The sequence below is a fragment of the Mus caroli genome, chromosome 5, assembly GCF_900094665.2.
Source record: "Mus caroli chromosome 5, CAROLI_EIJ_v1.1, whole genome shotgun sequence".
In the NCBI taxonomy this organism is placed as follows: domain Eukaryota; kingdom Metazoa; phylum Chordata; class Mammalia; order Rodentia; family Muridae; genus Mus; species Mus caroli.
Window position 1 is genome coordinate 5,369,741 of NC_034574.1, and position 16,000 is coordinate 5,385,740.

The following is a 16,000-nucleotide window of genomic DNA, read 5'->3' on the forward strand; positions in this document are numbered from 1 at the left end:
AAGAAGAAGAAATATCTTTACCTTCTGACAAACAATGAAGTTTTCTTCTTCTGGGCATTTCTAGCCTTTTGATGCTGGGACCCAGCATTCCTATCTACAGTGTTCATACTGTAAATAAAAAGTTCACAAAAAAATCTTAAGCAATGTTTTAGGTAGGTTTACAATTTTTCTGTTGGGCTGCATTCAAAGCTGTCCTTAGTCATAAGGGGCATGGGTCAGGCATCTTGGAAAGGCAGCAAGTGAAGAGGCATATGTGCCACTCAGGGGATACAGAATACATGGTATAGTTACCTGCCCTGTGCTCATAATGTGAGTGAAAATATGATGTGAATCAATACTGTTCTGTGAGAAGACTGAATTCACTTTTGGTAAATTTGAAAATAGTAGCCAATAAAAAATATTAAATGCTAGAAATAAGTTGTGAGCATGCTATGTCAGTAGGCAGGTGGTTGGCAGATCAGGATAGATGAATGGAGGCAAACAGACCCTAACAGCAGGGATCACGATGAAGTGATGCTTTCGGGCTTTCAGGATGGCTGTGCATTCTCTCCCTGTTGGTACATCCCAGGAACACTGGATGCTGGGATGCCAGGTGACTGTACTGTTGCCATTGCTGAATTAGGTGAGGGAGCTGCACTCTCTGTCATTCCTAAATCTAAACACTATCTCATAAACCTACCTTATAGCTTTGTTTTCGAGCCTTGCTCCTGTCACTACTGTTGGTAACACAAGTGACAACACCTTAAAGTGCTATATTTAACAGTTCTGCTGAAGGAGTTCGCTCCCCGCAGATTTTAAGGGTAAACTGCAAGTCGCAGGCATGTTGAGGTGAGAAGGGGTGCTGGGGTTAAAAGGAAGAACCTGCAGGCCTGAGAACGAGTAACAGGGCTCGTAGTCAGACATGAGATAACCACACTAACAGCCAGGGAAAAGATGGCCTGGGCCCTAGGATGACAAACTGCTCTGTCCTCACCCTGAAGCCCCCGAGGAGCAGGTAAGGCACAGATCTCCTTTCATGGTGTGTTCTTACCTTAATAAAGCTAATTTTAACAGACCAAGTAAAATCTCCATCTTGTTCAAGAAGGAGACCCCAGCTCACCCCATAGACAATGAGTTAAATAAAAATAAAGGTGGCTACTTCTTGGTATCTGTGGAAACAGACATCTTGGTAGAAGAAACAGGAGTCTCCACCCAGGTGGTCAGTGCTTCAATGTCATTGAGACAAGGAACTCTGTCTATCTCAGGTTGACATTTCTCAGCCACTGAGTTGCCAGCAAGTTAGGTCACAGTCAGTTACAAGTAGACAGAAAAAGACCTGCTACACGCAAATATCTGCATCAGTCAGAATTCCAGAACATCTAAGAACTTGATATGCCCTGGGAAAAACACAGATATTGATTCCAGAGTTAGAAGTTGAAAAGACTTAGTACTTTGAAATATCATTTCTACCCTGAAATTGTATAGGACTATCATCCAAGCCAAGACCATATATATATATATATATATATATATATATATATATATATATATATATTTCACAGAAAAATTTCTACCAGCCTAGAAAGCAATGCTGTCAGAAAAAAACTTTACAGAATAAGCAAGGTCCCTGGTTGTTTTATTAATTATATTAGATTAGCTATGTCAGGGAAAGTGTCTTTTTAAGTATGACTCATCAGAGAACCAACTGTGTACTATTCAGGTCTATACACTTCTGTATGGACACTTAACCTGAACACGTAAAGACAAGTCTATGTAAATATCTGAGGGATACCGCGCCCTTCTCAAAAAAATCAGGGTAAGCCTGGAAGTATCTCCTGTTTCGCAACCGCTCCAGCTGCCCTTGCCCAATCCCACCCACCAGGCTGATTGGCTGCCGGGACTTAGGGTGGCCGCTGGCATCTATTTTAATCCAGGGCCCGAGGAAGCCCTCTGGCTCCTTCCCGCAGTGGCTCTTGAAGCCGTAAGGGGCTGAGGCCGCTGCTCCCATCTTCCGAGGTTCCGCTCAACTCAGAGCTACTTCTTCCAAATTCTACATATTGGCGGACTTTGCAAAGGAAACCCGGAGGTGGCACGTGAGGTAGGCAGTTCTCAGGAAGAGTGCAGTGCTCCGGATGCCTGAGTCTGGTCCGGGTGTCAGCGTCCTCGTGAGTCTGTGGGGACCAAGTGGCGACAAGCCACAAGCCGCAGCAGCAGCCTTCAGGACTGTGTTTTCCGCGCCAGCCCCGCGCTGTTGATCCCGCTGCCCAGCTCGCAGCCGCGGGCTGGTGGAGGAGCGCGCCAGGGCGGAGGGACTCAGCAGGGCGGGGTGTCCGGATCCAGAGCCAAGCACCCGGTCCACGCGGGTGACACAGCTCCCCGGGATTCCCCGGGGTGAGTTACCCCCAGGCCCGGCCCCAGGAGCATCGGGGCGGGGCTCCTCCTCCTCACTTGGCTCCGTGGGGCAGTGAGCTCTGCCTAGGCTCTGGTCCCCGCGGCCACGTGTTTGGCTAATGAACTGGTTTCTCCTCAGGTGGTGATGGAGTTTGAAGAGGACCTTAACGGAAGAGCAGACAAGAACTTCTCGAAGATGGGCAAAACGAGGTAGCCAGATTATTTCACGTTCGTACTTGTACATTCTGGCCAATTTGTAGCCTCCGGCACTGTTTTAAATGATTAGTGGGCGTGGGCGTTATTTCAGCTATTGGAAGTTATTGGAAGGAACTCCTCTGCTTGGAGCAGTCCTTCAGATGTGTGTGACAGATGGATGCTTATGTGAATTCAGCCTCTACTCACATCCTTTTAGTTTTATGACCTCAGCTTTTTGAGCGCTGTTGATCGCTCAGGCCTTGAGCCGTATGCTGCTTGGGCGCTCAATGTGGCTCATTATCTTCTGAAAAACACGAATACAAACACAGAATGTGGCATAACAGGTGAAACAGAACAATACAGTTATATGGTTTAAGGTTGCTTATCTATACTTAAATTAGAAAAATTGAAACTATAATTGCTAAAAGAAAATAGTTACTCTCAATATATTTTTATCATAGTGGACTGCGTGTGGCTGGTAATTAAAAACTTACCTCAGTGGGTTCATTATATATAGAAAATTGTAAACTAAGATAATAGGAATTAGTAGCTATATTAATATTATTCAGAAGCAAGATTTCAGTATAAAGAGGGAAAGTACAAAGTGAAAGTAAACTTTACATTTAATAATGTGAAATTAGAATAAGAAACATCAGTATGATTTTTTTTCAGTCATTCATTTTTAGTCCACTGAAAAGGGTAGTACAGAAAGACACTCTTGAAGCTTTCTGGTAAAGAAAGGGACATGGCATAGAACAGCTAACTTCAGCCAGACCTAGGGCAGAGAAAATACAAAGTGAGCCTGGAGTTTCCAGTACTAACAAACAAGGAAGCAGGATTTAATGGACTGGTCAGAAGACACAGGAGGACCGGCAAGATAATCCCAAAGGCCTCCTTCCTAGACTGGCAAGCCTAGTTTTGAATCCCTTTTCCAGAACCCATGTGGTAGAATCAGAAACCAACTGCAAGCTTCAAGTTGATCTTGACCTGCACAAGCCCTTGCCTTGCTTGTCACGCTTGTGGATGCATCCAAACACAATAAATAAAATACAAAAAAAAAAAAACAAAAACCCAAAACCCAAAAAAACAAAAAACAAAACCCCCAAGACCAACAAACCAGACATAAAAGCAATCGAGAAGGGTTTGAACTTCGAAGAAAGTAAATGCTATAAGTGATTTCTAGAAGCATTACATTTAGTGGCCCACCAATGTTCTGAGTGGAAGGAAACATAGTAAGAGAGAAAGCATACAAGAGAGGCTTCGTTACAGAACAAAGCAGCTGTCACACCGGAAAGTACGCTATCTGTCCATCAGGCGAGGATCAGCAAAGGGTCTGAACCATTCAGAGAGGAAAGTGCCCTTTTCTGGGGAGAGAGTTTGCTCTGAGCACTTTCACAGAGGGACCAGAGGCTGTCAAGCCACTCAGCACATAGAAGGATTGGGGAGACAAGAATTTCATCTGAAGGCAGCCAGGCTTCTGGACTGGTGCTAAGAGAGATAAATTGTGAGACATATTTGAAATTTTAAATTACTTTCTGTCAACATTAAAAAGTAAAGAAATCAAGTTTGGAAAAGCATTGAGTACACCAGGCATAGTAATTTTCATATGTAATAAAAGTTATGAATAAGAGGACATTCTCTTCCACTCTAAATCCATATTTTTATATTTAATATTCATGCCCTATTTATGTTAAGCTCAAAACACATATGCCCAACATGTGGAATGTTTTAGGAGATAATTGCTTAGCATAATAGCTTAACAAACTATGTACACACACACACACACACACACACACACACACACACACGCACACACACGTGCACCTGTGTGTACACAGGGCTTGTTTTGTTCTTGAGACAGTGCCTTGCTGTGGAGTAAAGTGGATGCTATCCACAAACTTACTGTGAGGCTGAGGCTGGCCTGGACTTGTAATTCCTCCTCCTCCCTCCTCTGTTTCCTAAGAGCTGGAATTAACATGTGTACACCAACTTGCCTAAGTATATTGTGTACAAAAAGTAAGGTAAAGAAAACTAATGGTTTGGTTCTACATATATCCTCATCTTGTTATTGGTTCTGTTGTGATTACAAAGTAGAGAAATTTCTTTTTATGTTTTGTTTAGTGGCTCTTATTGAACCACTAAATAAATTGATTTTGTTATTTAGGATTTTTTGTGGTTCTAAATCTACTCTAGGATGGTTGCCTGGATGAGCCCTGAAGTGCTTTTTAAGCTCTAGTTCTGGGAGAGAGAATACACATTGCTACCAGTTCTTACTCCTAGTAGGTACCACAAAGCACCCATGGGTTCAGAATACAGCACTTTAAAAGACCAATTGATAGTCAATCGTATTGTTATAGAATTTCCCTATATACACATTATAGATAGCACCTCTTCCCTTTAGTACTGGGCCCTGTGTGTGAGAGGAATGTTCTCCTACTGAATTATATCTCCAGCTCAGTGCTAGGCAAGTGCTGTACCACAGAGCTCCAGCTCAGAAGCCTGCATCTCCTACCTCAGCTTGGTGGCCCAGTAGCAGGACTTGGGACAAGTTAAAGCTACTCTTCTGCGTGGGTTTTATCTGTCAGAGGCAAACAGTATGCCCTCCTCAAAGTTCTTAATTAATTACATGTTTTTTGGCTCATGCCTGGAATGTCACAACTTCTCCTAAGGAGCTAGTCGTGTCAGAGAAAGAGAAAGTAAGGAAGAAGCAGAGCTGAAATGGTCCAAGGCTCTCTCTTTCCTTGCATCCTAGCTCCAGGGATGCTGAAGCCCTGCCGTAGACGACCAGCACAGGACTATCCTGAAGCTGTATATTTGGGTCCATGTTGCACTATTGCAAACTGGATTTTTTTTTCTTCACTTACTGTATGAACAAAATATGCTTTTAAGCTTAAAATTCTGGGTCAAAATAATATTCTTCTTTCTAAAATAGTCTTCCATATGATTGGTTTGATACAGCTAGCTCCCTACCCATATAGGCAGTTACATGTGGTAACAAATGTGGGTTATGAGGTAGAGTTATTTGGTTTGCAACTTTGAATAAGAGTTGACATTTTTGGCTGGGCATGGTGGCGCACACCTTTAATCCTAGCAGTCTAGAGGCAGAGGCAGGCAGATTTCTGAGTTCAAAGCCAGCCTGGTCTACAAAGTGTGTTCCAGGATAGCCAGGGATATTCAGAGAAATCCTGTCTCGAACAACCAAAAAAAAAAAAAAAGGTTGACATTTTTGGATGTAAGGACGTAAGGACAGCTTTTTGGCAATTTATAGAACCTTTTATTTTTCTAACCACAGATTTTTTTTTTCACATTTCATGCATGTTTTTATTCTGACATTTATACAGTAAAAAAATAAATATAAATTAAAACAATGAATTTTACCAGCATGCTTAAGTTTTTAAAAAATCATTTACTAATTTATTTATTTATTTATTTACTTATTAGAAACTTCAGATTTTATTCCCCTCCTGGTCCACCCTCCCACTATTCCACATCCCATATTTCTCCCTGCCCTCCTGCCTACATGAGGATGTCCCCACTTCCCACTCCCACCCCCTATCCCACCAGGCATCTAAATTCCCTGGGACCTCTAGTCTCTTGAGGATTAGGTACATCATCTCTGAATGAACACAGACCTGGCAGTCCTCTACTGTATGTGTGTTGGTGGCCTCATATCAGCTGGTGCATGCTGCCTGTTTGGTGGTCCAGTGTCTGAGAGATCTCAGGGTCCAGATTAATTAAGACTCCTGGTCCTCTTACATTATTGCCTTTCTCCTCAGCTTCTTTCTACCTTCTCTAATTCAACAACAGGGGTCAGCTGCTCTGTCCATTTGGGTGCATATATCTGCACCTGACTCTTTCAGCTGCTTGTTGGGTCTTTTGGAAGGCAGTCATGATAGGTCCCTTTTTGTGAGCACTCCATAGCTTCAGTAATAGTGTCAGATCTTAGGGTCTCCTATTGAGCTGGACCCCACTTTGGGCCTATCGCTGGACCTTCTTTTCCTCATGTTCCTCTCCGTTTCCATCCGTGTAATTCTTTCAGACAGGAACAATTATGGGTCAGAGTTTTGACTGTGGGATGGCCACCCCATCCCTCACTTGGTGCCCTGTCTTTCTGCTGGAGGTGGGCTTTACAGGTTCCCTCCTCCCAATTTAGGGCATTTCATCTAAGGTCCCTCCCTTTGAGTCCTGATAGTCTCTCACCTCCCATGTCTCTGATACATTCTGGAGAGTCCTCCTACCCCCAACCTCCTACCTCCAGAGGTTTCCTGTTTCCATTCTTTCTACTGGCCTTCAGGGCTTCAGTCCTTTTCCCCCACCCAATACCAGTTCATGTTCCCCTCCCCCACCCCCTTTCCCTCACAGGTCCCTCCCTCCCTCTCCCCTTGGGGTTGCTTTCTTCTCCCTCCCAAGTGGGACTGAGGCATCCTCACTTGAACCCTTCAGCTTGTTGACATTTTTTAGTTCTGTGGACTATATCTTGGGTATTCTGTACTTTTGTGTGTGTGTGTGTGTGTGTGTGTGTGTGTGTGTGTGTGTGTGTGTGGCTAACATCCACTTATTAGTGAGTACATACCATGCATGTCGTTTTGTATCTGAGTTACCTCACTCAGAATGATATTTTCTAGTTCCATCCATTTGCCTGCAAAACTCAGGATGTCTTCATTCTTAGAAGCTAAGTAATGTTCCACTGTGTAAATGAACCATATTTTATTTGTCCATTCTTCTGTCATGGGACATCCGGGTTGTTTCCAGCTTCTGGCTATCACAAACAAGACTGCTATAAACATAGTGGAACATGTGTCCCTGTGGCATGGTGGGGTATCTTTTGGGTATATTCCCAAGAGTGGTATTGCTGGGTCTGTAGACTGGTCTAACTGGCTGTCAATATGTAGAAAAATGAAAATAGACCCACATTTGTCACCTTGCACAAAGCTCAAGTCCAAGTGGATCAAGAACCTCAACATAAAACCAGATACACTGAATCCAATAGAAGAGAAAGTGGGAAAGAGCTTTGAACTTATTGGCACAGGGGGAAATTTCCTAAACAGAACTACAATGGCTCATGCTCTAAGATCAAAAATTGATAAATGGGACCTCATGAAACTGGAAAGCTTCTGTAAGGCAAAGGATATAATCAATAAGACAAATCAGCAACCTACAGATTGGGAAGAATTCTTCACTAACCCACATCCAATAGAGGGATAATATCCAAAATATATAAAGAACTCAAGAAGCTAATCACCAAGAAAACCAAATAACCCAATCAAAAAATGAGGTATAGAACTAAACCAAAAATTCACAACAGAGGAATCTCAAATGGCTGAGAAACACCTAAAGAAAGGTTCAAAGTCCTTAGTGATCAGAGAAATGCAAATCAAAATGACCCTGAGATTCCATCTTACACCAATCAGAATGGCTAAGATCAAAACTTCAGGCTACAACACATGTTGGTGAGGATGTGAAGAAAGAGGAACACCCCTCCATTGCTGGTGGGATTGCAAACTGGTACAACCACTCTGGAAATCAATCTGGAGATTCCTCAGAAAATTGGAAAAAAATCACAGATTTTTAAGCTTGCATTTGTTTTTGTTATAGTCCACCTAGGACCTCAGACATGCTCTCAGAATTAGATTTTCTGTTAATTTAACTACTTTTCAAGTTAGGAGATTTATGTTCAACATGAGATCACTGCTTTACCTGGAGTAAAGAGAATGATTCCAAATACTATCCAGAGTGCTAGTATAGTAGTAGTGGTAGTAGTAGTAGTAGTAATAGATGTCTAAGTATTAATTAAAAACTACATTTAGACTTAACAAGAAGGTAATGGGAAGCTTAATTCGAAACAAAATTGACTTTCTTTCCTTCTTTCTTTTTCCAATAGAATATCACTATGTAGCCCAGGTTTTCCTCTAGCTTGTAAGCTTAGCCTTAGCCTTAGCAGCACTGGAATTATAAATATACTTTGTCATACCCAACCATATTATCATAATTAGACCAAAAATAATCCAAAAGAGGTAAAAAATAGAAAACTTAATTTTGTTTGAATGTGTAGTGTTTTACTTGTAAAACATGGGTAGCTATTGATCATAAAAATTAGGAACTGTCTAGCACATGAGCAAAGAGTCATACAACTTCCAACACCTGGGCAGAGACGGCAGCTCTGCGGGAGAAGCATTTGAAAGCCAGACCTGGTAACACATATCTGTGATATTCTTCTGTTGGGGAAGTATGAAGTTGAATGGGGAAGTTCACTGGAAGCTAATGGGACAGCTAGCCTGGTAAATCCAGTGCTGAATAACAAGAGACTTTATCTCCACTGGTAGGAGTCAAAGAATGATACTCCACGTTTCTGCTGACCTCCATATATGCACTATTGCATGTTTGTGCTCTTCCTCCATCCCTACACATACTCACAAGTACATACATATAAAGAGTTAAAAATAGGAATACAATACCCAGTGATTGTCATATATTTAATGTGTAAAATATATGAACATTAGTATTTACACTTCCTAAGTGACATCAGACTGTTTTAATGAGCACTGTGAAGACATACTTGTTATGGTTATCATTAGTTGTATAACTAAAGTTTTCATAGCATTTTTGAAGTTTTGTATAATTCCTTTGTTGTTTTTCTCAGTAAAAAGGAGAAGAAAGAAAAGAAACCTGCTGTTGGCATATTTGGGATGGTGAGTTTGGGATGTATTCATTATTTAAAACACTGCCCTCAAAAAGGAGACATTTCCTGCAGCTTTCTTAGGAAGTATGGAAATGTGGACGTAGAGTTAATTGATTGGAGTTAGCTTATTTCCAGAGGAATGCCAATCATACTTAGCCATGTACTGAACCTCAGCAGCTTCCTCCTCAGTCTTCGATTTTCTCCAAGTCAGCTATGTTGCCAGTGATCTTTTACCTGTATTTTTCTTCTTGACTGTCATTGCCAGCTAGGTAGAGAAAGCTTGCTGTATTCGATTCTATCTTTTTGCTGTTATTTGAGACAAGGTCTTGCTGTGTATGTAGAACAGTTTGACCTCAAAGTGCCTGATCCTTCTACCTCTTACCTCCTAAGTACTGGGATTACCATGGCATACCACCATGCTTTGACCACAGCAAAGGGAGAGCACAGCCTGGTGTTACACAGTAGCGTGGCAGTCCAAAATGTTTTTGAAGTGCCATTTCCAGTTCCAGGTGCTCACTGTGCGCATGCTCTGTTCTCTTCTAGTTTCGCTATGCAGATTGGCTGGACAAGCTGTGCATGATTCTGGGAACTCTCGCTGCTATTATCCACGGAACATTACTTCCCCTCTTGATGCTGGTGTTTGGAAACATGACAGATAGTTTTACAAAAGCAGAAGCCAGTATTCTGCCACGCATTACTAATCAAAGTAAGAAATATTTGTGAAACCAAATTTATTGGAATTTTGCAAGTAACATTCTCTTAATGAACCATTTGCAGGGCCTTTACCAAATGTTCAGTGTTGTGTTTTGTGCTGTAAAAGGCGGAGGGTCAGCGCTCTCATTCATGTTTGTAATGAGTTTGAGGAGATAATGTTTATGGGCATTAGAGCATCTAGGAGAACTGCTGGCAGAGATAAGTCGAAAAGGAGGAGGCTCTATGAAGTCAGAAATGTCTTTGAAGGCTTCAGAAGGAAGTACAGGATCTAACCAGGACTGCAATGGTTCAAGAGTCCATGGCTATGAGTGTGAGTTTAGGATGATGTCCATGGCTCTGAGTGTAAGCGAGGAGTTTGGGATGTTTCTAACACTTTTAGCCTAAGAAACTGGAAAGACGTGGTTACTCTCCATTGAGAAAAAGGATGGGAGAGGCATCTGGGCAGTTTTGGCTGAAAGCAGATCCTGGAGTGGAGAGAAGAAGGCTAAGACAGTTGTTTATAGAGAGAGGGAGAGGGGACAGAATAAGGGAGCGAGAGGAGTGTGTGTGAGGATGTTAGTTATCGATAGGAAAATACGACAGTGCAAGGTGATAGCTGAAAGAGGGTGAAGAGATTTAGAGAGATCCTCTGTGAAGGACAGCATGCAGTGATCAGGAGGAAATGCTCACCAGGGTAAAAGCATGGACAGCTCAGCTACAGTGACAGGTGGAAATAGCGTATCCATGACAGAATCCGAAGATGGATCGAGGAGGAGTGGGGAATCTATGCATGTTTTCTGCTGGTAAGTAAATCTTCCTGTCTGCCAGGGACACGTTTAAAAAGTGTCCTGTGGATGCCTGAAACCATAGAGAATACTGAACCCTGAATATATTTACAATGTGTTTCTTATATAGGCAAACCAGTTATAAAGTTTAATTTATAAATTAGGCATGGCAAGAGATTAATGGCAATAATTAATAAAACAACAAATACAGCAATGCCCTGTGCTAAAAGTTATCTCAGCGTTTGTTCCTATTCTCTCTCTCTCTCTCTCTCTCTCTCTCTCTCTCTCTCTCTCTCTCTCTCTCTCTCTCTCTCTCTCTCTCTCTCTCTCTCTCTCCCATCTTACTGTGTACTCCTGATCCTCCTTTCGATAACGTTGCATAGTTCAGTTTCCTGAGCCACTGCAGGAAACTGAAGTCACAGACGGTCTAAGTTTGGATAACTAGGGGACTGTTAGAATTTAGTTTCTATCAGTAAGGTTCAAAGGAAGAAACTGGTTAATACAGAAAGATGCAAACATCAGAAGAGTGGAGAAAGGTATGAGCTGCTGAATTACATTGTCTGTAACACAAACGTCCTTGGCTTGGGAGAGACAGGCTGCTAGCTCCGAGCTTCAGTTTTCAGGTCACTGTCAGTCATGCAGAGACTGAGTTGTTATAAACTGCTGGAGGATTTACAGCTCAGTTTGTACTCAGTGAACATGTTGGCGGGTTCCAGTTATATATTCAGGTGTGTGTGTGTGTGTAAAACAACAACTAATGAAAATATAGGCTATGATTATAAAGAGAGAAAGTAGTACATGGGAGGGTTTGGAGAGAGAAAAGGGAAGGAAATTGTAGCCGAAACCGATTAATCTCTTCTTTAATCAACCCAGCAGTGGCCACATGTGTTCTCCTAACTGCTCACCCCAGTGTTCTGGGTTCTCAAATGAAAGATGCACACATGCAGCCTTATATTTTAATATGTCTTAAGCAGTTCAAAGGCTGGGCCATTCCCAAACTTTTATGTGGCTAACACCTCCCCTCCCATATTCCTGAGTTATTACTTACTAAAATCTGTATTCCATCTTTGTTGCCCTAGACCCAGTTGTGAGGTTGGAGGGGGGCCAGGCCACTCTTCCTGACTCTTACATGTTGGCTGTCTGTCCTCCACTTTCTCAGGCCTGGTCTTTACTTCTCTCTCAGCAAGGGGGAGTCTTTCTCCTTCTTCCTCCCTGGTCCCCCACACCTGGTAATCCTCTGGTAAGTCCCACCTCTGTCTCCCTGCCCAGCCATTGACTGCCAGCAACTTTATTTACCAAAACCAACTGGGGGCAGGGACCCTCGTGCAATTTTTGGAACCCAATTAACATGAAACAAGTGTAAAAAAAATTCAAAAATGTTAGCAATGTCTATGAAAATACTCTTGACTCTTGATAATTCAATGATGTACTTAGATTATAAGGACCCTTTGTTTTTCTTTTTTAGGTGTGTGTGTGTGTGTGTGTGTGTGTGTGTGTGTGTGTGTGTAACATTCAGGTGGACATTTGTTCAGGCTGCCTACTGAGGCCAGAAGAAGCCATTGGATCCTCTGGAGCTGTAGTTGCAGGAGGCTGTGGGCCACTCTGTGTGGGTTCTGGGAATTGACACTGGGTCCTCTGCAAGAACAGTCAGCACTCCTGACTACTGAGCCATCTCCTCATCCCTGGACTTTTACATTTGTTATTAGAGACCAAACCCATGGCTTAGCGCATCATTTGAACTTATTTTTGAAGTGCTGAGAATTGAACTTATAAAGTCCCACTAAGCAATATTCCTAGTCTGATAGCTGAGATTTTTAAAAAGGTTTATCTCTTTATGTCTATGTATGCTGCATTTGCATGTGCCTGTATGACAGAAGAGGACATCAGATTCCATTATAGATGGTTCCGAGCTACTATGTGGTTGTTGGGAATTGAACGCAGGACCTCTAGAAGAGTGGCCAGTGCTCTTAATCATTAAGCCATCTTTCTAGCCTGATATTTGAATTCTTTGGTCTAAGATAAACACTATAAATCCTTATCCAAGAAATATGTACATAAGTATCCAAACTAATTTGTAGGCCACTGGAACTTTTGCTGCTTTGTTCTTGGTTTCTGGGATCCACGTCTTTGTGTTTCTGCTTATCCTGAGTTAAAACTATACTATTTTGTGATTGCTGTGTCCTAGACTAGAGAGCTTCCTTGTTTGTTAATTGCTCAAGGAGGCCCAGATTCTAGACAGCATTACACAAACAGGGCTGTAACCTGATAGCTGTGTAAAGACTTCAGTGGGTCCATCCTTTATTGATGCTGCAGTCCTTGTGTTAGCTCTTCTGATGCCCTGCTTGGTCTCAGCAGGGACTTGGTCTTACTACTTCACTGTGAAGTCTGATTGCATAACATTCTACTTGTTCAGCCTTTCCACCAGACTCTGATGTCTGAGACAGGGAATTCTCTAGCTCTGACACACTATTTCACTATTTGTGTATGTGTGTGTGTATGTGTGTGTGTGTGTGAGAGAGAGAGAGAGAGAGAATGTGTATGTATACGTGTGTGTGTGTGTGTACAAAGCTTAACCGACTGGAGTTTTCTGTAGTCTCTTGAATTCATATCTTCATGTGAACCAAGTGCTGCAGAGAGACCTAGATAAAGACCTCTGTGGTTTTAAATGTGTTGTACTGATATTGGCAGGACACACAAAAGTCTAAGTGACATCCAGGAAATTAAAGAAATGACAGTGAGTTGGCATAAGATAGGACTAGAGACTGGGTAATACATGAGTTGAAGTGGCCTTAAATCCAGCATAGGCTATGGACCAAGGTCAAGGGGACCAGAAGCTCACTCAGCTTCACACATGTCCACATCATTTACATCGTAAATCATCTGTTTTCTTTCTTTCCCTCCCTTCCCATTGGGTTCCACACATATTATAATCTAACATGTTGCAATGACTTCAAGATTTGAAGTATGCCTTTCCTTGACTGAGCAGTCCTGATTATGGTAATTTTTCCTATACAATACTTACCATATGTTCATATATATGTACACACATTCTTATGCAGTATTATTTGTCTGCTTATGTGGTCCTGGTTCAAATCTAGGGCATAGTGTTTGCTAGGTAAGTAGATTCTCACTGAGCAATATTCCCAGTTGGTAGAGTTGTTTGTAACAGTATGATATTGGAAACAACTATAATGGATGGAAATTTTAAATTGATATAGGCATACTCTGCAAGAAAAATTGTTAATGAATGTAGACCAAGATTCATTTTTAAATGTTTTGCATAAGCTGGGCAGTGGTGGCACACACCTTTAATCCCAGCACTTGGGAGGCAGAGACAGGTGGATTTCTGAGTTCAAGACCAACCTGGTCTACAGAGTGAGTTCCAGGACAGCCAGGGCTACACAGAGAAACCCTGTCTTGAGAAAACAAACAAACAAAAAAACCCCACAAAAAAACAAAAAACAAAACAAAAATGTTTTGTATATAGGTACATCTATAAAAGAAAAAATTTAAATACATAAAAATGCTGACTGGTAGTTATTTTAATTTATGTGGATAGTCACGGTGTTGGGGTTTCTCATGTATTTGGTTCAGACTGTTAGCACTTCTCAATAGTGTATTATGCTCTATTCTTAGTGATAATTTTAAAGTAAGAGAAGAGTAAAGAGATGGAATGCTAGGGCTTAAATATGTGTGCAAGTGTCCAGTCACTTGGTGCTTACTTGTCACTGTGAGTTTCTTCTTGAAAGTAACTTTACATTCATCTTCTTGAATGTAGGCTGTGCGTTGCTGTGCAGGGCCAGCAGGAGAGTGTTTGGATGAATGTCAATAAAGCTTGAATTGGAGCTGAATTGAACTTAACTGAATCACTTGAATCCTGCTTTGGTGTAACATTTCAAGTGAAATGAGTTTGGTTCATTTTCCATGTGTGTTATCATTGGAGATCAAAGAGGCATCAATGGGCCAGCTCTGTTTTCTGGTTGTCTAGGTGGACTCAACAGTACGCTGACCGTCAGCAACAGCAGTCTGGAGGAAGAGATGGCCATGTAATTCTGCACTTTATTCTTCCATCAATCTTTCCTGCATGAATCCAGTTAGAATGACCTGTACACATTTTCACTCTTATAAGATGATTTGAAGCAGAAAAAGAATCGCTCGCTATCCACAGCTTTGCAGTTATTACCTTGCTTCTTGCACAGTTTCCCTAGTAATAATGATAATAAGACTGGCCAGTGGGAAAAATTTAAACTTAGCTTCTAATTCTAAATAATGAAAGAAAACAACCTAGAATAAATAAATGTTTAATTTTGACCTTGGATTACCTTGGGGAAACATTTTAATACTTTATATGCTTTGAAGTTTGTTGCTCAATATCTTTTAACAAATGTGTAAAGATCTATAACAATAATCAGACAATATGATTCTACATTATTCTATAGATTGTTTGGTTTGACATGCTTAAAGGAAGCATAGCCACTTGCTTATACTTGAAAGATATGAAGTAAATCCTTGAACTACTATTATATAGCGGCTATCTATATCTATATCTATCTATCTATCTATATATATATATGAGAGAAAGAAAAGCAGACAGCCTGATGGAGACTCATTGCTGAGTACTCATGATGCTCATGATGTAGTAAGACTAGGGCTACAATGGCATGTCTTACCTGATTGCCAGGACATGAAGCACTCCCTCATAGTAACTGACTCCTCTGCATGCTTATTTTATGTAAGGCACTGGCCCAAGCACCATTTTACCAGGTAGAAAATTGGGACACAGGATCTTAAGCAGCCTGCCTGTGTTTACAAGGTATTTAAGTGAAGAGCAGGAATTTATTTATCCAGTACTGGCCATTTCTCTACATTAGTGCAGACGTAGACAGATGCTGACCACTACAGCTCCTTACAACTGCTTCTCATCTGTTAAGGAGGATGGGATATGCGGAAATGCAGTGTTCTTGTTTTTCAGGTACGCCTACTATTACACCGGGATTGGTGCTGGTGTGCTCATAGTTGCCTACGTCCAGGTTTCACTTTGGTGCCTGGCAGCTGGAAGACAGATACACAAGATTAGGCAGAAGTTTTTCCATGCTATAATGAATCAGGAGATAGGCTGGTTTGACGTGCATGACGTTGGGGAGCTCAACACCCGGCTCACAGAGTGAGTACTTCGTTGTATGCTGAAGTCAGATGTGGTCTTGTTCTTCATGCTGTGAAGCAGATACCACCAGCTCTGTTAGGTGTGCTGGTGCATAACTGAGCAGAGTAAAGCCCT